Source organism: Pongo pygmaeus, chromosome 11, assembly GCF_028885625.2.
Source record: "Pongo pygmaeus isolate AG05252 chromosome 11, NHGRI_mPonPyg2-v2.0_pri, whole genome shotgun sequence".
Classification (NCBI taxonomy): Eukaryota; Metazoa; Chordata; class Mammalia; order Primates; family Hominidae; genus Pongo; species Pongo pygmaeus.
The window spans coordinates 124,008,981-124,030,448 of NC_072384.2; the positions used below are offsets into that span (position 1 = coordinate 124,008,981).

At 40.2% G+C, this 21,468-nt stretch overlaps 1 long non-coding RNA gene across 2 annotated transcripts in view; it reads left to right on the forward strand.

Annotated features, from left to right (window-relative positions):
* The first annotated feature begins 1,178 nt into the window (after nt 1-1,178).
* Nucleotides 1,179-21,468, forward strand: part of LOC134737765 (uncharacterized) — a 48,650-nt gene continuing 28,360 nt past the window's right edge. For both annotated transcript variants that reach the window (XR_010122981.1, XR_010122980.1), the window contains exons 1-3: nt 1,179-1,288; nt 13,134-13,228; nt 19,455-19,536. This is a non-coding gene — a long non-coding RNA (uncharacterized LOC134737765). The remainder of the gene's footprint in view (nt 1,289-13,133; nt 13,229-19,454; nt 19,537-21,468) is intronic.

Here is a 21,468-nt window from a genome sequence, read left to right on the forward strand (position 1 = left end):
CTTTAACTTCTTGATACATATTGCCAACTTGTGCACAGTATTTGTATAGATTCCGTTGAAGTTGCCAGCTTGTCTTAAGTCTCTTCCGAAACCGTTGGCTTCTGCCTCTCTCTTTCTCCATTGCCCCTCTGTCTTCATTTCCCGCCCTGACTCAGTTCTTCACCATGCCCTAACTTGTCAGTTGATCTCAGGTTAATCTCTGGCTCCCCCTCCATACCCATTTTCCTTTGTGTTACCTCTCCTGATTCTCTTAGCAGTCTTGGATCTCTTTCCCTTAAAAACCTGCTCTTCCATGGTATTTATGCTTACATGACCTCAGGTATTACCCCTGTCTGATATTTCCATTTTAACAAATACCTTCTATATCAAAGGAATATGAAATGTGAGAACCGCATACTTTGTGGTCAAAGCTGCAGAAAAGTAATTTAGGAAAAGAATCTTTCTTATGGAATCATTTATATTATGCTATATAGGAAGTTGTCCAATCGGTCTATGGGTTATGAGATATCATCTTTTTTAACAGGCTAGTTTTGATGAATATTGACATTTTCTCAGGGTGTCTCGTCTTATGGGTGCATATCAGTAGCATTTAAGCTAATGAAAATTCTGATTCTTCAGGTGGGAGACTGGGAGGGATACCGTACAATATTATCAGTCTTTTTCCCTTTGTAGTTTATCAATAATAATGATTGATGTGGCTGTGAAATTATCTGAACTGGCTTTAATTCATAATGTACTATTGATAGGTTTCTAAGCTTGCTCAAGCATCAGGAAACCAGTTGGTAGCTATTAGTATTTCTTAGCAACAGCTTATTTCTTTTTTCCCTCAACATGAAGAAGAAAATTAGACCAGGGAAATATTGAGTCAACCTCTAAAATTTGTTATTATACAGCTTAAGTTACTATCAGTGCTAAAAAGGGGAAAAAAACATGCTAAAATGTTAGGGTAAATTTCAGACCACAATATTTGTCAGTTAGACCTTGATTAGAGATAATTTCCTGTCTATTCCCCAATCTAGACTGTTTTTAGATCAGTTTACAGTCTAAAATGTTAACAAATGATACAGAAGGCCAAACTCAAACTGTAAATCATCCATTAAAGATAGAACATCCTGTGCTTATCAGATCTAGTTGCTAAGTACCCACTCTTTATGACTCAGGAGCCCACACAGACCCAAGGCGCCAGCTGCAGTTTGAGATAGCAGATTGGGGAGACAGCAATACTAATGTGTTGAAAATGGATGAGGGGAAAACTGTCCCAGATTTTCAGGTGGTTCAGACAAATGAAGTGAGGAAAACATTCAACAATGTGAATGGTGTATTCAACACTGGGATAGTATGAGGTGATAGCCCATCAGGAACAATCTAGAACTTGTCTTGAGCTGCCAGAGGATATTTCAGGCACAAAGCATTCATGTCCTCTCCATGCTGTGCAACTACATTTTTTCCCTCCCAAATCCCACCCAACATTTATTTAAATAGAACCCAAAATAAATAGGTTATTTAACTTGGCATATCTTTTCCTATGCAAAAAAAAAGAAAAAGAAAGAAAGAAATAGTTACACCTAAGCTGGAAATCACAGTGGTCTCAGGATGACTCTAGAGGCTTGGCTCAGAACCAGTCACCAGCTGTGGGGCCTCAAGCCAACTGGTAAGCATTCTGTGCCTCAGTTTCTTCCTCTTGCAAAACAGGCTCTCTCAAGTGTGAGGATTAAACAAGACAAAGTATGGAAGGCACTTGGCCCAGTATTGGGGTCATAATATGTATGTAATCAATATTAGTGATGATGGCTATTCCTTTCTGGAGGTGCATGGGCAATTATCTCAACATAGAGAGGGCATTTTCTATTGCATTCTGTTTTACCTCCCTAAACTCAGATGGGAGGATTATAATGAAGATGCTATACCTATTTACTATATTGAAGAACCTGTGCTTTAGAATGGCATGCTCCTCTTCAATTTTATCAGAGAGCTTTGAATATCAGCTGTTAATTTTCAGATACTTAAAAGGGATAATGTTGTGACTAACAGCTGTGTTTCCAGAGTCCTGTAGAGCTGAATCTAAATCCCTAATTTTCAACCTACTACTTGGGCAAGTTAGTTCAATTCTTTTTTTTTTTTTTAATTTATGAAGTATTTATTGATGATTCTTGGGTGTTTCTCGGAGAGGGGGATATGGCAGGGTCATAGGATGATAGCGGAGAGAAGGTCAGGAGATAAACACATGAACAAAGGTCTCTGGTTTTCCTAGGCAGAGGTCCCTGCGGCCTTCTGCAGTGTTTGTGCCCCTGGGTACTTGAGATTAGGGAGTGGTGATGACTCTTAAAGAGCATGCTGCCTTCAAGCATCTGTTTAACAAAGCACATCTTGCACCGCCCTTAACCCATTTAACCCTGAGTTGACACAGCACATGTTTCAGAGACCACGGGGCTGGGGGCAAGGCCATAGATCAACAGTATCCCAAGGCAGAAGAATTTCTCCTAGTCAGAACAAAATGGAGTCTCCTATGCCCACCTCTTTCTACACAGACACAGCAACAATGTGATCTCTCCTTCCTTTCCTCACACTTCCCCCCTTTCTTTTCAACATAACCGCCATCGTCCTCATGGCCTGCTCCCCATGGTCGCTGTCTCTTCGGAGCTGTTGGGTACACCTCCCAGACAGGGCTGCCGGGCAGAGGCGCGCCTCACTTCCCAGACGGGGCGGCCGGGCAGAGACGCTCCTCACCTCCCAGATGGGGTGGCCGGGCAGAGGCGCTCCTCACTTCCTCCCAGACGGGGTGGCAGCCGTGCAGAGGCACTCCTCACCTCCCAGACGGGGTGGCCAGGCAGAGGCACTCCTCACTTCCCAGACGGTGTGGTGGCTGGGCAGAGGCGCTCCTCACCTCCCAGATGGGGCGGCCGGGCAGAGGTGCTCCTCACTTCCCAGATGGGGCGGCCAGGCAGAGGCGCTCCTCACTTCCTCCCAGACGGGGTGGCGGCCAGGCAGAGGCACTCCTCACTTCCCAGACGGGGTGGCCGGGCAGAGGCGCTCCTCACTTCCCAGACGGTGTGGCGGCTGGGCAGAGGCGCTCCTCACCTCCCAGACGGGGCGGCCGGGCAGAGGCGCTCCTCACTTCCCAGACCGGGCGGCCCGGCAGAGGCGCTCCTCACTTCCCAGGCGGGGCTGCCGGGCAGAGGTGCTCCTCACTTCTTCCCAGACGGGGTGGCGGCCGGGCAGAGGCACTCCTCACCTCCCAGACGGGGCGGCCGGGCAGAGGCACTCCTCACCTCCCAGACGGGGTGGCCAGGCAGAGGCGCTCCTCACTTCCCATATGGGGTGGCGGCCGGGCAGAGGCGCTCCTCACTTCCCAGATGGGGCAGCCGGGCAGAGGCGCTCCTCACTTCCTCCCAGACGGGGTGGCGACCAGGCAGAGGCGCTCCTCACCTGCCAGATGGGGCGGCCGGGCAGAGGCCCTCCTCACTTCCCAGACGGGGCAGCCGGGCAGAGGCGCTCCTCACATCCCAGACGATGGGCGGCCAGGCAGAGACGCTCCTCACTTCCTAGATGTGGTGGTGGTGGGGCAGGGGCTGTAATCTTAGCACTTTAAGAGGCCAAGGCAGGAGGCTGGTAGGTGGAGGTTGTAGCGAGCCGAGATCACGCCACTGCACTCCAGCCTGAGCACCATTGAGCATTGAGTGAGCGAGACTCCGTGTGCAATCCCAGCACCTCGGGAGGCCGAGGCAGGCAGATCACTCGAGGCCAGGAGCCGGAGACCAGCCCGGTCAACACGGCGAAACCCCGTCTCCACCAAAAACACAAAAACCAGTCAGGTGTGGCGGCACGCGCCTGCAATCCCAGGCACCAGGCAGGCCGAGGCAGGAGAGTCACAGGAGCCTGAGGCAGGGAGGTTGCAGCGAGCCGAGATCTCGGCAGTACAGTCCAGCTTCGGCAACAGAGGGAGACTGAAAAAAGGAGAGGGAGACCGAAAAAAGAAGGAGAGGGAGACCGAGAGAGGGAGAGGGAGAGGGAGAGGGCTAGTTCAATTCTTTGTGTTTCGATCTCCTCATCTGAGAAATAGGGATGGTAAAGAAATCTCCCTTATTGTGTCTTGTGGAAATGTCAGAAATAATTTATTTAAGTGGCATAAGGCATGGAACCTGGAACATAATAAATCCTTCACAAATGTTAGCTGTTTTTATATTAGGAATTTAAGAGGTAAAGCGGGAAAGGTTAAATAAGCAGAACTATTTGAAAGTATTGCCCTCCACTGTTCTTTCAAATCAAGACAGTCTCTCTATTAATTGAAGGATTTAGCAATATGAAGTCATCACAACTTTGGTCAATCCGTACATATTCTTGTGACTTTAGGTTGTCATATATTGAACTTATTACAGAAGAGTCCCATCTTCAAATGGTCTGTTTTAACAAAAAGTGTTGTAATACTAGTCAAACTAAAAGCTTTTATATACATCTTACCAAAGGAATTGTTACATAACTGCTATTATATTAAATAGCATCAAAATATAATCATCCAAACATTTATAAACTTACTTTTTTACTTTGTCCCCACCAGTGTCTTAAGTTTTTGTGAATAACTCTGAATTCTTATTACCTACTAGTACTTTCTACTTGCAAGAGTCTTTAATTCTTTCCATTCTTGCAGGAAGAAATAAAAGGACTTCTCTGGGTGAATTCTACTTTAAACTAACATCTGCTCCAATGTTTCTGGCTTGTTTATTGTCAAGCTACTGAATTGCCTCTTCCTTCTCTCTCGACCATCCACTTTTTTTTTTATATACTGTCTGTATTTTTAAGTCTAAGCTGTGTTTCTCCAGATAGAAAATCCTTAAGAAACTTGTGGGCTTCCTATGTATATCACAGAGATTCACTTCATTAGATGAGAGGCTTCTTTACAGATCTTTCCTAGATAATCCCATCTCTGTTTTTAACTTCTGCTAAGATGCCTGAGGAGATAAGTAAGTCATACATTTAATCTCTTCAAATAGCTTTTTTGTAAGTGAATATTCTGACTTTTTGCAATATGAATAGGCTGAGAATTTCATGAACATCAATCGTGGTTTCTCAGTGTACTTTTTTCCTCTTATTTTTTTTAATTTTTATTTTTAAGTTCTGGGGTACATGTGTAGGATGTGCAGGTTTGTTACATAGGTAAACGTGTGCCATGATGGTTTGCTGCACCTATCAACCCATCACCTAGGTATTAAGCCCAGCATGCATTAGCTATTTTTCCTAATGCTCTCCTTCCCCCATCTAACCCCTCAACAACCCAAATGCCCATCTATGATAGACTGGATAAAGAAAATATGGTACATATACACCATGGAATACTATGCAACCATAAAAAGGAATGAGATCATGTCCTTTGCAGGGACATGGATGGAGCTGGAAGCCATTATCCTCAGCAAACTAATGCAGGACTATATGTTCTCACTTATAAGTGGGAGCTGAACAATGAGAACATATGGACACAGGGAGGAGAACAATATACACCAGGGTCCTCTTGCATTTTACTGGAGGCTGCAGAAGTCACAAGGCCTCACCTTTAATGCACCATTTGGAATTTCCTCAGCCAAATGTCTAATTTCATCTTTTATAAATTCTGCTTTCCACACACCTCTAGGACACAATCCTGGTAAGTTTTCTACCACCATACAAGAATCCTTTTTCTTCCAGTTTTCAGTAACATGTGCCTCTCTTCCTTCCACACCCTCAGTAGCAGAGTCATTAACATATAGACTCATATTTAGTTTGTTTAAGGCAATCTAGGCATTTTCTATCATCCTCCTCAAAATTTTTCCAGACTCTTCCTGCTGCCCAGTTCCAAAGCCACTTTGGCATTTGTAGACATGTGTTCCAACAGCACCCCAATCTGTTCATTTTAGTTTCCTATTGCTGCCATAACAAGTTAGCACAAACTTAGTGACTTAATATAAATTTGTTATCTTGCCATTTTGTTTGTCACAAGTCTGACATAGCTCTTACTGGGCTATAATAGTGCATCAGCAGGGCTGCATTCCTTTCCAGAGGCTTTGGTGGAGCATCTGTTTTCTTCCATTTTCTAGCTTCTAGAGGCTGCCTTTACTCTTTGGCTTATGGTCCCTTCCCTCTATCTTCAAGGTGAGCAATGGGGGTTTAGCACTTTACACATTGCATTACTCTGACCTCACTTTTTTATTACACCTCCTCGCCTGACTCTGGGCCCTCTGCCTCCCTCTTCTGCATTTAAGAACACTTGTGATTCCATTGGACCTACCTGGATAATCTAGGAAGATCTCCCTATCTAAGGTCAGCTGATTAGCAACTTTAATTTCATTTGCAACTTTAATTTTCCTTTGCCATGTAACCGAACATATTTACAGGTTCCAAGGATTAGGACATGGAAAACTCTGGAAGTGGGGGTAATTATCCTGCCTACCACAACATCTATTCTATCAAATTCCAAGTCATGAATGCTCCAACTTTCCAGGTCTCCCTGGAGGTACAGTAGAATGTTTTCAACTGGCAATTGAGGGCTCCGAAAGACATCTCCCCACATTTAAGTCTCTCCTCTCCAATCTCTGTTCTGGTTTCCTGGAACGCGTATGCGTAAGTGTGTGTGTAATGCAGAGTTTAGAAACATTTAGACAAAGGAATTACAAAGCTAAATTTTGGTTAGCAGTCAGAGTGAAAATTCTGATATTTTAGAGAAGCACACTTACCAGATTTCTTAAAAGGTCAATCCTCAGTGATTGTTGTATCTACTATAATTTAATCTAAATTGTTTTTGTAGCAATCCAAATGCTTTCTCTCTAAAGACTGATGGTAAATTAGATGTTTCTCTGCCTCTATAATTTTTCCCTCTCTTCCCAGGCAAATGGTGGATACTTATTGCAAATTTGGTAGGTTAAGAGTAGAGAGATTTTTTTTTTCAAAAATATTCCTATTTCTATTTCGTTCTACCCTACATTTAAAAATGCATTAACTGACACAAACAAACAAAAAAGCAGTAATAGTATTTAAAAATCACGTGGGCCAGGCACAATGGCTCACGCCTGTAATCCCAGCACTTTGGGAGGCTTAGGTGGGTGGATCACCTGAGGTCAGGAGTTCGAGACCAGCCTGGACAACATGGTGAAACCCCATCTCTACTAAAAATACAAAAATTAGCTGGACATGGTGGCAGGCACCTGTAATCCCAGCTACTCGGGAGGTTGAGGCAGGAGAACTGCTTGATTCACCACAGCGGAGGTGGCAGTGAGCTGAGATCACACCATTGCACTCCAGCCTGGGTGACAAGAGCAAAACTACACACACACACACACACACACACACACACAAAGAGAGAGAAAAAGAAAATCACCTGTAGTGCAAAAGTCCATAAATTCAGAATATGTTAGGTTCAGAATGTGTAATAGTCAACTGGAACCAAATTTGGCATAGTGTTGATAATTTAGCCATGATTACCCACTAATTTCAACTAACCCGTTTGTTTATCTACTCTGATACAGTATATTTTGAATAGACTTAGCCATGTTTTAAGATAACAAGTTGTATTTACCATGTGTTTGAGTAATATCATGAATACATCATGTGAGCCAGCAGCTATTCCTTAATTGCCAAAGCTTTAAGAAATAGTTCAACTATTTAATCCACTATTTTACGGTTAGGCGTATCCCTCATAAGACACTACATTGGTTTGTACTGATGCCTGTACAAGCTTTTACCTACCTGCCAAATCCTAACAGCAAGTCAATTTACATTCTATGATCATGTCACATTCTCATTTCAAGTATCCTTTTTAGATCTCACCAATGTGAAGAAATATATAAGCATTCATCATACAATCTTGGATTTGCTCTCTACCTCTCTTTGAAACAGATGGAAGCATTAAGACTTATCTTACTAAATTGCAGGTAGCTACTATTGAAAGATTTTTACTGATGGCTCTAGATTAATAAAGTACAATCATATTTTGATTTTATGATGACATCCATTTACCTTCCTGGGATGGAGATGCTATCTGTTTTTTACCCTTTCTCTCATTAGCACATTGATTTGTTTTGATTATTGAAGGCAACTCATTTCTCTCTTGCCTGTTTCTATTTGCATGGAAATCAAGAAAGAGAGCCTTGAGGGGTTTATAGCAGAGGCATTTAATCTTGGTGCTTGCAGACTCATGGCAGTAACTTTGAGAAAATGGTTATGATTGCTATCCTTGAGTTTCCTCACTTTCGCCTTGCTCTTAAACTCCTACCCATCTTAAATTTATCACAAAATGGCCCACTGCAGTTTTACGTTGAGAACTGGAGGGAATAGAAAATCCTTACTCTATAAATGAATTTTACTGCCGTATAACCACTGGTAAACTTGTAAATAAAAATACCCTAGATTCAACACTGCCTTTCAGAAATGAATGCCTACTACCCAACGTTTTAGAGTTTTTGAGTATTGGATGAGAAAATTGGCCTGCTCACCCACTGAAACATTAGAGCTCCCAGGCTAATTATTTTGTACCAGCGTATTGTTTAGGAGTTTTAGAGTTGCTTCATTGATTTTAGCCAACATGTATTTTCTATAAAGAACTCAGTAAGTGAATAGAAACGGGAGATCTGAGTCAGAGTGGGAAATTGCAATTTTATGTTCTCTAAAATAGGACAGATTTTTGGATTTTCCCCTTGAATAGAAATGCATAGGGGGAGAATCTGGTCTAAGCTACTTAAAATACAGTTCCATGTGGACTGAACAAAACAGTCACCACAATTTGGTTAAATTATTAATCTTATTCAGATTGATTATTAATAATAACCACCAACTTGTGTTGCCCAAAATAGATTTTACTTCATTGTCAAACCAATGTCATTAGATATTTACTTTGCTATGTTAATATATTAATTACTGTTAATTTCTAAGACTGTAGCTTTAGGAACATACATTTATAGAAATACATATATTAATTTTAAAAAGTAAATGAGAAAATCATATCCTTTGTGACTTCTGCTTTGAACTATTTAAGCACTAAGAGTCAACTGATCTCAGCACCAAAATTACAAAACAAAATACATTAGCATCAAAGGATTTGTTCATCAAATTGGTTCACAGTTGTTCTGTAGAAGACTAGTGCATCTATAATGGAGGAAGATGAGTAGTTAACTGGATACTTCAGTGATTTGCACTGATTCTTTGCCCCAACAACTGAAAAACTGCAAAGTTTACACGCTGATGAACAACCACAGACAATGAATTATGTTACAAAATACTTTTATTGCATACTCGTTCTATACAAGGACTCATATTTGGTGCTAGGGAAAATATAGAGATTAATAAGATCAAGAAATGAGTAACCTGGGCCTGAATTTGAGCATATGAAAAAAAAAGAAATTAGTCATCATGTTTTTTCTAATTCAGTAAGTATAAAAGAAGAAATTAATAATCAGAGTCTCCAAAAATAACTCTAATTCGAAGTAAGGGGAAGTGCTTAGCATGACATTGATGTACAGATTTTATAGCATGGGCCTACATCAAAGTACTGAAATAGTGAGGTAGCAAGTTTGCATGAATCTTGGAAGAGAAGGTAACGTCTAATGAAATGGCTAATTTTAGACTTCAACCCACAAGCAGCAAGTTGGTGTTGAAGAACAATGCCCAAACTGAATAAAGGATAAATAAATACTCGATTCTGTCAAGAAAATGATAAGATCAGTACTATCCTAAATAGTAGTGGAAATATAAATCCATTAAAACATAATATTGAAACCATTTCTGAAAAGCAATTTAGCAACATATGTTGAAATTCTTGACAGGCTTTATATTCTCGGACTCAGTAATTCCTCTTTTGAGGATATAACCTCATGAAATAAACTTAAGTGGTCAAAGATTTATAAAGCTGTTTGAGGCCATCATGGTATTATTTTGAGTATGGAAAAATTGGAAACGACATAAATATTGAAGAGTTAGAGAGTGGTTAAATAAATTACGACACATCCATTTATTGAAATGTGATGAAATTGGCCGGGCGCGGTGGCTCAAGCCTGTAATCCCAGCACTTTGGGAGGCCAAGGAGGGCGGATCACAAGGTCAAGAGATCGAGACCATCCTGGCTAACATGGTGAAACCCTGTCTCTACTAAAAATACAAAAAATTAGCTGGGCATGGTGGTGGGCGCCTGTAGTCCCAGCTATTCTGGAGGCTGAGGCAGGAGAATGGCGTGAACCTGGGAGGTGGAGCTTGCAGCGAGCTAAGATCATGCCACTGCACTCCAGCCTGGGCGACAGAGCGAGACCCCATCTCAAAAAAAAGACAGAAATGTGATGAAATTACTAAATAACGTGTACTTTAAAAATGAATCAACAAAATTAAAATGTTCAAAATATAAATAAAAAGAAACAGATTACAAAATGCACATATTGAGTGTGATCCCAATTTGGCAAAATATACACTGGGAAAGTGATGTTTAGGCTTTGTGTCCCTACCCAGATCTCACCTTGAATTATAATCCCCGCAATCCCCACTTGTCAAGGGAGAGACCAGGTGGGGGTAATGGGATCATGGGGACGGTTTCCCCCATTCTGTTCTCATGATAGTGAGTGAGTTCTCACAAGATCTGATGGTTTTGTAAGGGGCTCTTCTCCCTTCATTCAGCACTTCTCCTTCCTGCCACCTTGTGAAGAAGGTGCCTTGCTTTCCCCTTAGCCTTCCACCATGATTGTAAGTTTCCTGAGGCCTCCCCAGCCATGCTGAACTGTGAGTTGATTAAACCTCTTTCCTTTATAAATTACCCAGTCTCAGTCAGTTCTTTATAGCAGTATGAAAGTGGACTAATACAGAAAGATATACCAAAATGATAAAGGATGCTGTTCCTAGAGATAGGCTTTGCCTGCACAGAGATTTTTTGGAATTGATCTCTGGGAATTGTCATCATGGAAGAGAGGGAAGCAAGACTGGACAGAGGGAGAAGCTGTGCTGCAATGTGGTTGCAATGGATGCTTCAGACAGTTCTACAGGGTGTTCCAGAACGGGAAGGGCCCTTCAGAGTTTCTCCAAATTTAGACAATGAAGCCAGAATTGTTTTTTGTTTGTTTTTTTTTTAGACAGAATCTCACTCTACCACCCAGGCTGGAGTGCAGTGGCGAGATCTCGGCTCACTGCAACCTCCACCTCCTGGGCTCAAGGAATTCTCCTGCCTTAGCCTCCAGTGTAGCTGGGATTACAGGCACACGCACCACCATGGCCTGGCTAATTTTTTTTTTTTTATTTTTAGTAGACACGGGGTTTCACCATGTTAGCCAGGATGGTCTCGATCTCCTGACCTTGTGATCCACCCACCTCAGCCTCCCAAAGTGCTGGGATTACAGGTGTGAGCCACCACACCCGGCTGAAGCCAGAACTTTTATAACTACACCAGAACTTTTATAACTACACCAATCAGCCATTAACCAGAGCCGCCCCTACAGGGTATGTGCAATAGACTGAACGTTTATGTCCCCCCAAAATTTGTACGTTGAAATTTTAACTCCAAAGATGATGGTATTAGGAGATGAGACTTTGGGAGGAAATTAGATGAGGGTGGAGACATCATGAATAGGATTACTGCCCTTATAAAGGACCCCCCAGAGAGCTGGTTTGCCCCTTCTACCATGTGAAGACACAGCAAGAAGTTGGCAGCCTGAAACCTAAAAGAGTGCCCTCTCCAGAACCTAACCATACTGGCACCCTGATGGACTAAGATAGAGTGTGAACTTGGTGAAGCAATACCCTGCAGCTAAGGGCAATTTCCAGTCTGGAGCAAAGCTATGAGCTATCTGCAGCCAAATTCTCCATAGCTGAGGCATGGGTGCATAGCCATGGCAGAGGGTTCTGAGCAGATTACTACAGTGTCTTCTATGAGCACTCATTTCTAATGATGATAAATTACCAGTGATTTCTATTCCTCTCACCCCCGACTCTCTCTCTCTTTTCAAAATACATTAGAGTACACTCCTTTTTCTAGTATGATTTTGTTGTACAATCAGAATATGATTGTTAAACGTTAATATAAAAAAATTAACTTAGTCAAGCCTTTGCATTTGGAGCTCTTACTTGAATCTCCTTAGTTTTATAAAACACTGGGACAAAAGAGATCAGAATTTGGCTCAGTTGTCTTTACCAGACATTATTTTCACAGTGGCACAAATAGTTTTCTTTTTCATAATGGCAAGAATGACACTTCATGAAACATGAAAATGAGATTGTTATAATGTGTTGTGCTTCTAAAGACTAAATATTAGTTGCAGATATCATTATAAAGCTTTTCACTATTTTCATCTGAGAGTCAGTCAGTTGGTCATCCATTCAAGATTATGGCCAATAGAATGAATGGATTTGGGGTGCCCTTTCCTCTCCCCTGTATCTGCTCAAATAGCTCAGCCTCAAACCCTCCTCTCTGAGGTTTTCCGCAAGTACTTGTGCCCCACTTAATAACACCTTTCAGTGGACTCTTATGGCATTTAGTTCACATAATTCTATAGCCAGTACTGAAAGTAGACAGGTCGTCTCTCTTACAACCCAGGCAGAAAACTGGGAATGATGAATGAAGGACAATGAACACATTTTTTCGTTCTACCTGATTTTGCTAAGGATGAACCCTGGTAGAAAGGAGGCATTATGTTGCCTCTCAATAGGAGCTACTCAAGAATTTTATTATTTCGAGTGGGAAACAATGAAAAGTTCTGAATTAGCAATGATATGAGAACAACCTGTCGTGCCTCCTACCTCCTCTCTGTTTTCCTCAGGGACAGCAACGTGGCCCAGTTAGAAGGTGTGGAAATGACAGTGCGTGTGGACAGTGAAGGTGTGCCCAGTACAGGAGGGTATGCCAGCATCTCCAGGATAGGTGGCCGGTGTGATATATTCCTCTTTCCAGGAGATCTCCACTTATGCCATTTTCTAATATCCCTAAAAAAAAACAGCAACAATTGAAGATGGTTGGTATCAATAGAGACCGCCCATCTGGCAATAATCGTGGCGTCTTTCTTACACTATTTTTTTCCCTCGATATTTCTAAGAGTAAATGTTCTATGTGTGGGCAGGTTTCTGTTGATCTCATCCCCTACTGAGGGTAGGAAACTCCTTAGGCCAAGCATAACTGACACTGAATTGTCCTCTGCTTATTCTAGGGTAAGGAGGACATCTTGTAGCAGCAGCAGTGACCAAAATGAGGGTGAAAGCAGTCTACCATGGAGTGGAATAGTTATATAATTCCTGACCTCATGTGAGTCCCTGTGTCTGAATGCTTCCTTATCTGTATTTCTCCTTCTAAAAATCTACCAGCCACAGATACTAGGGTTAACTCTGAAGAATCACCCATCTTTGTTTTCACTTTCAGTCTTCATTTAGATGGAAGTTTGAGCCTGTTCTTCCTCGGAAGAATGTTATGCTATATTGTGACATATAAAGTGACCTTTTCCAAAATGTCACACACTAGAAGAGGAGAGAATTTCAATATTCTCAAGCTCTGCTTTTATGTTGAATAGTAATCAAGAGACATTCTACCAAGTACAAAATAACTGATAGTCCTGATTCTTATCATAGGTGATATAGAGCTAGTGGAATCAAATGACTGAAAATTCACCCACTCTTACAGAGCCTTGTTGTGTATAACTCATTTAAAGAGATTTAGTACTAGACACAACTGGGTGCTATGTTCTTATTTGATATCTGAAATTGTCCATGATATTTTAGACATTTTTGCATGTTCAAACAAGCTAATGCAGCCTGAGGCTAAAAAAATTTTTTTTTCAAAAAGCAATTTCAGTGGAAGGACAACCTAATTCTGGGCAAATCTAAATGTCATAGACTAGAATTACAAGCCTCTAAACTACACAATCAAAAATTCAGTCACTATTGGCTGTTTGCCGTTTTCCAGTTAGAGGCTTTAAAAGGTGAAATTTTTGATATAGTTGATTCAATTAACTTAGTATTCAGCAGACACAACCTGAAAAATGCAGAAACGCCCAGTAGACGACAGATCCAAAGAGTGAATTTCGGTGAATGGCACATGTTGATCTAATACTAAGGAGTATTAACAGCCAAACAAATGGAATATTTATGAATCAGATCATTAAAGCTGTTCTTTTATAATACAAGCTCTATAAAAGTATTTTTAATACAAATTATATTACATTGGGGTCAGAGGATTCAGCTCTATGAAGGCTGAGTGCATACCAGGGAGATGATAGGAATAACAATTTGCATTTTTATGATGTTTTATAGCTTCCAAGCTGCTTTTGGAAAAAGAGGAGACATAAGGCAGAAAAAGAGTATATTGGCCAATTGATTGGAATCAGACATGCCTGGGTTTGATTCCCATTCCTGCCACCATGACAGAGACAACTGACCTATCACCAAATCCCCTGCTTCCTCAGCACACAACAACGCTACATTTCCCGGCCTCCCTTGCAGATAAGTATGACCATAACTACATTCTAGTCAATGAAACATCAACACAGGTGCTGTGCAGCTTAGCCTTGCATGTATAACATATGTAATTCTTCACGTTCTTTCTCCTTCTGCCTCCTCGAGGCTGAGAAACAATGGTGGCCTTGGAGACCAAATGCAAAAAACCGTAAAACCACAACAGAGAAAGGTCCTAAATCTTTGCATTGCTGCTTAGAGGAGGGCTTCTCACCAATTAGAATCACCCATTTTGGATTTTACATGAAAAATAATATTCTATTACATTAAGCCACTAAGAGTTACGGGTTTATCCTTCATAGCTGCACACAATATTGTAATGAATATGGCCAGTTTTTTCCCAGATTTTGGTCAAGTTACTTCTGTATGCCTCAATTATTTCCTCAGTAAAATAGTGGTATTACTAGTCCTACCTCAAAGAGTTGCTGGGAGGACGTGTGTAAGGCACTTTCACAGTGCTTGCCATGAGGTAAGTTCACAACAGATGGCAGCTGTTATTAATCACTTTTGCTGATGCTTAGTTTTTGTTCAGCATTGTGCTATATATACACATTGACACACACATATGTTCTCATTTAACCCTCAAAATGACACGGCAATGCAGGGATTTTCACTCCTACTCTGTCCATAATAATAAATGTGATTTAAAAAATTGGGCATTTTCTGCATGGTCAGTACTGTTCCAAGCACTCTGCATGCACTGATAACCACAAACAACTCTACGCGGTATGTATTATTATTATCCTCATTTTACAGACGAGGAAATAGAGACACTGAGCTTATTCTTTGGCCCCACGCCCATATAGCTAGTAAGTGACAGAACCAGGATTCCACTTGGGAAATCCAGCTGTAGAGCCAGATTTAACCACATTCTAGAGCCAGCCGTAACTACAATGTTGGTCTCTTAACCAACGCTGGTCACTGAGGTGCCTGAAGTTTGTCAAGATCAAGTGAAGTGCCTGAGATCTAGATATGAGTACCCATGGCCTTAGAACGTGAGGGCTCAAATCAGAAGTGATTGCAGTTGAATCAGCCCATCCTAACTGAGGAATTTAGTAGAATATAAATCTACTAAAGCAGTGCTAGTCCTGCAGGTTGGCCTAGTACAATAGTTAGGAAGCTGGTGGTGTTTACGCAGATCTATATAATGCTACTAGCTCTCTAAGCACTGGTATCACTTAAAGCTTTGTTTTAATCTTAGAACATGTTCCAAATTCACAAACTCTTACTGACCAGGACACATGAACGGTATTTGCCAAGTACTTCAGTTTCTGTGGATTTTTGTGGTTGGTTGGATTTTTAACCCAAGTACTGCTGATAGGTTGGTCCAGCAGTAGGACTGGAAGCAGGTAAAGTGAGACCAGATTTTTGCCTTCTGTGTCTCTGTCATTAAGTCTAAGATGAGTCATCACAGAAGGCCTACAAAACAGCCTGGTTTCTGGCTTTCTTGGGGAGATTCTAGAACATTAGTGAAGCTTAATAATTTAAGTGCAGATGTTGCATGGACTGTAAATGCAACCAATTTGCTGAATTTAATTTTTCTCATGAGGAATATTGTGATGCTGCAACAGTGGTGAATCCTCTTGCCTTACGGCTCTTGGATAAAAGGTCTGTTTTACTGGTAAATGTTCTTGCTTTTATATAGGCAGAGAAGGTTTCCTTCTGCAGCAAACTCTGCATTTAAATTATCCATTGAACATTACAGAATGACTGATTCATTGTCTAAAATACATGATTGAGTTTTATCATGTTAAGGGTAAGTTCATTATCTGCCTACTGCTCAAACTCAGTGATAAAAATAGTGCAAAGAAAAAGATGTGTTGAAATATAACACTATATTTTTCTGCTCTTGAAAAGCACTCTGCAAAATTATCTCATCATTCCTTCAAGACTTATACAGCAAAGAGCTATTACTCTATTATCAATTAAAGGTACAGTCAAGCTCTAAGTTAGAGAATGGCTCTAGAAACTATCTAGGTCACACAAACTGATTTATTAAAGGATATATAAAAATTAGGGGAGAGATACTTGGGGCCAATATATTTTATAAATGACTTTGTTTTATAAAATATGATTATGTACTAAATACTGCAATATGCTTATTATGTTTGTCTAAGACTGTGTTTACCATATAAAAATCCAAAGCATTTTAAATAAGTGAAATATATGCTGTTAATAATGATACCAAGTGTCTCCTTGGAGTACATAGTAGAACACCAGGGTGAAGCTTGGTCTATGCAGCCTGTGCAACCTTGGACAAGTCATCTGGCTTCTCTGTGTCTCAGTTTCCTCATCTGCAAAACGTGGAAATAGTATCTCCTGCATAATGTTGCTATAAGATGAACTAAATCAATGTATATAAAAGTTTAGAACAATGCATAGCTTAAAATAAGTGCTTGATGAATGCAAAAAGAATAAATGTTGTTTAGCTTTTACAGTTTCAATCATAAGATAAATTCTGGGTATCTAATATACGGTATGATGGCCATTGTTAATTATACTTCATTGTGTACTTAAAATTTGCTAAAAAAAAAAAGGTAGATCTTATCAACACATACACACATGGTAACTATGTGAGGTAATTTGTTTGTGGTAATCACTTTACAATGTATACATAAATCAAATCATCACATTGTATGCCTTAAATATATATAACTTTTAGTTATCAAACAAGCTGGAAAAGTATATTAGTTAGCTTTTCTTGGGGGAGCATATATTACTCTTTTTCAATAAAGATTAAGAATAATTTTATTAAAAACTAATGCACCAAAAGAGGATGCTTCAATTCCAAAAGGTATGAAAGGGTAATTAAATGTTAAAAATAAACATTTCCTACCTTCCCTACTGAAACTCTATGTTAAGAGAAATTGAAACTGAGATGACAAAGAGGCCAATATTTCCATTCACTACTTGTCATTGTCCAACCTGGAAGTGTTTTGGGGTAAGGAGGGACAATCTAGGTATCATTTCCAAATTCCTAATTTGGGTGGTTTCCATTTTTAATGCAACTTATCTCTAGGAGAATCATTCACATCTATTCAGAATGTACTTTACCTGTTCAGTTTGTTTAAATGAAGCCATTTGGAGAGTTTGGATTGTTAAGGAATATAAACTACAAGTTTATAACGTGGGAAATTTTAGGTGAAAATTATGAGAGAACATCTCAGTGAAGCAATTTGGATAGTATGTCACTTATCTCCTGCTGCTTAAAAAAAAACCTCCCCAAAACTTACAAGCATGAAGCAACAACCATTAGCCCAGCTTATACATCTTTTGGGTGACAAAGTAGATTGGGCTCAGCTGGGTGATTCTTCTGATCTGGGCTATTTTGGGGCATTCTTGGCTGTCTTAGGTCACATTTCTGGAGGCTTGGCTGGAACAATTTGGCTGACTTCTCCGTATGAGCTCTTATCATACAGCAGACTGGCCTGAGTTTGTTCAAATGATGCCTACAGGGAGCCAAGAGCAAGTGGAGGCCTGCAAAATATTTTCGGTTCTAGGATGGGCACTGGAATGCTTCCACAACATTTCTTGGATCAAAGCAAGTCATAAGACCAGTGCAGACTCCGGGACTGGAGAAATAGACTCCAACACTTGATGGGAGGAGCTGCAAAGTCATGTCACAAATGATGAGGAGAGAGCCAAAGGAAGGATTAGTGGTCCAAATGTGCAATCTACCACGGGTAGCCAACGTCATTCCTATGTTAGCAAGAAGAAGGCTGAAGAAGGCCCCATCAAAATCAGAGAGAATCAAAGTTCATTTTGCAAATTGGCTGGGACCCTCATAGCCTTAAAATGGATGAAGCTGGAGACCATCATTCTAAGCAAACTATCACAAAGAAGAAAACCAAACACTGCATGTTCTCACTCATAGGTGGGAGTTGAACAACGACAACACATGAACACAGGGCGGGGAACATCACACACAGGGGCCAGTCGGGGGGTGGCGGACTGGGTGAGGGATAGCATTAGGAGGAATACCTAATGTAAATGAGGAGTTGATGGGTGCAGCAAACCAACATGGCACATGTATACCTATGTAATAAACCTGCACGTTGTGCACATGTACACCTATGTAATAAACCTGCACGTTGTGCACATGTACCCTAGAACTTAAAGTATAATAAAAATAAATAAATAAATAAAAATTATATATATAATTTCTATTTTTCTGGCATCTTATTTCATTCTGTTGTCTAATGTGAAGCAAGATTTCATGTAAGTGGAATTACTGGCCAGACCAAAACATTCATGTGTGTGTGGTTCATGCTAATTCAACCCCTATGACTGGAAAATCTGAGAGATCCTTAATTTTCCTACTATTAGGTGAAAATTAACAATTCTTTAAGAATATAGATGATAAATTATTTGCATATCATTGCTTTTGCTTCAGTTTTGTCAAGTGTGACAGACAACTTTTCATAAAGTACTTCCCCACTTTGGAGAGGGTGGAGAGGAGGACAGCTTCAGTAATTCAGTGCATTAATCCAATAACATAGTATCATTAACTAAGGTAAAAACATCTTTTCAAAGGATACCTCTGGAACTCTCCCTTTTGGTGTTATGTAATTGTATTGTAAATTTAACTAAGATTTATTTTTAGAATGTCAGCGTTTTAGCAACCACATCTATCAGTCCACCAACTACAAAGTCAAGACTCTTTTTGAAAAAGGCCTCATGAATACAAGTTAAGACAGTTGCTAATGCTTTTAACTAAACAGCATAAATACGTAATGCAAACAAAGACAATTCTTCAAGATGCACATAGAGAGAAAATATAACCTTCAAGGTTTAGAAAATATCAGGTGCTTTAAAATTAAATGGTATGAGAAATATAAAAAGCTAGAGGTAGTCCAGAAAAATAGGAGAAATAAACAACATTTGTTAAAGTAATTAGAGATGATAGTATTAATTAAAGTAATTACAGATGATAGTATTAATTAAAGTAATTAGAGAAGATAGTATTAATCTTGCAGTTTCCTCTGGCACAATAATTGTGGATTACATTCTCTTTGTCTCTTCAGACCAAAACTATATAGAGGAGAAAATAGGACGACTTTAGAAGTTTATGAGATGACATGAAAATGAGACATGAAAACAACCCAGGTAGGTAACTTAACATCTTGAAGTGTTAGAGCTGAAAAGATTAATAGAGATCAGATTACATAATCCCTCATTTTTTTTTTTCTTTTTTTTCTTTTATTGTAATTATTATTATTATTATTATTATTATTATTATACTTTAGGTTTTATGGTACATGTGCCCAATGTGCAGGTAAGTTACATATGTATACATGTGCCATGCTGGTGCACTGCACCCACCCACTCGTCATCTAGCATTAGGTATATCTCCCAATGTTATCCCTCCCCCCTCCCCCCAACCCACAACAGTCCCTGAAGTGTGATGTTCCCCTTCCTGTGTCCATGTGTTCTCATTGTTCAATTCCCACCTATGAGTGAGAATATGCGGTGTTTGGTTTTTTGTTCTTGCGATAGTTTACTGAGAATGATGATTTCCAATTTCATCCATGTCCCTACAAAGGACATGAACTCATCATTTCTTATGGCTGCATAGTATTCCATGGTGTAGATGTGCCACATTTTCTTAATCCAGTCTATCATTGTTGGACATTTGGGTTGGTTCCAAGTCTTTGCTATTGTGAATAATGCGGCAATAAACATACGTGTGCATGTGTCTTTATAGCAGCATGATTTATAGTCCTTTGGGTATATACCCAGTAATGGGATGGCTGGGTCGAATGGAATTTCTAGTTCTAGATCCCTGAGGAATCGCCACACTGACTTCCACAAGGGTTGAACTAGTTTACAGTCCCACCAACAGTGTAAAAGTGTTCCTATTTCTCCACATCCTCTCCAGCACCTGTTGTTTCCTGACTTTTTAATGATCGCCATTCTAACTGGTGTGAGATGGTATCTCATTGTGGTTTTGATTTGCATTTCTCTGATGGCCAGTGATGGTGAGCATTTTTTCATGTGTCTTTTGGCTGCATAAATGTCTTCTTTTGAGAAGTGTCTGTTCATGTCCTTCGCCCACCTTTTGATGGGGTTGTTTGTTTTTTTCTTGTAAATTTGTTGGAGTTCATTGTAGATTCTGTATATTAGCCCTTTGTCAGATGAGTAGGTTGCGAAAATTTTCTCCCATTTTGTAGGTTGCCTGTTCACTCTGATGGTAGTTTCCTTTGCTGTGCAGAAGCTCTTTAGTTTAATTAGATCCCATTTGTCAATTTTGGCTTTTGTTGCCATTGCTTTTGGTGTTTTAGACATGAAGTCCTTGCCCATGCCTATGTCCTGAATGGTATTGCCTAGGTTTTCTTCTAGGGTTTTTATGGTTTTAGGTCTAACATTTAAGTCTTTAATCCATCTTGAATTGATTTTTGTATAAGGTGTAAGGAAGGGATCCAGTTTCAGCTTTCTACATATGGCTAGCCAGTTTTCCCAGCACCATTTATTAAATAGGGAATCCTTTCCCCATTTCTTGTTTTTCTCAGGTTTGTCAAAGATCAGATGGTTGTAGATATGTGGCATTATTTCTGACGGCTCTGTTCTGTTCCATTGATCTATATCTCTGTTTTGGTACCAGTACCATGCTGTTTTGGTTACTGTAGCCTTGTAGTATAGTTTGAAGTCAGGTAGCGTGATGCCTCCAGCTTTGTTCTTTTGGCTTAGGATTGACTTGGCGATGCGGGCTCTTTTTTGGTTCCATATGAACTTTAAAGTAGTTTTTTCCAATTCTGTGAAGAAAGTCATTGGTAGCTTGATGGGGATGGCATTGAATCTGTAAATTACCTTGGGAAGGATGGCCATTTTCATGATATTGATTCTTCCTACCCATGAGCATGGAATGTTCTTCCATTTGTTTGTATCCTCTTTTATTTCCTTGAGCAGTGGTTTGTAGTTCTCCTTGAAGAGGTCTTTCACATCCCTTGTAAGTTGGATTCCTAGGTATTTTATTCTCTTTGAAGCAATTGTGAATGGGAGTTCACTCATGATTTGGCTCTCTGTTTGTCTGTTATTGAT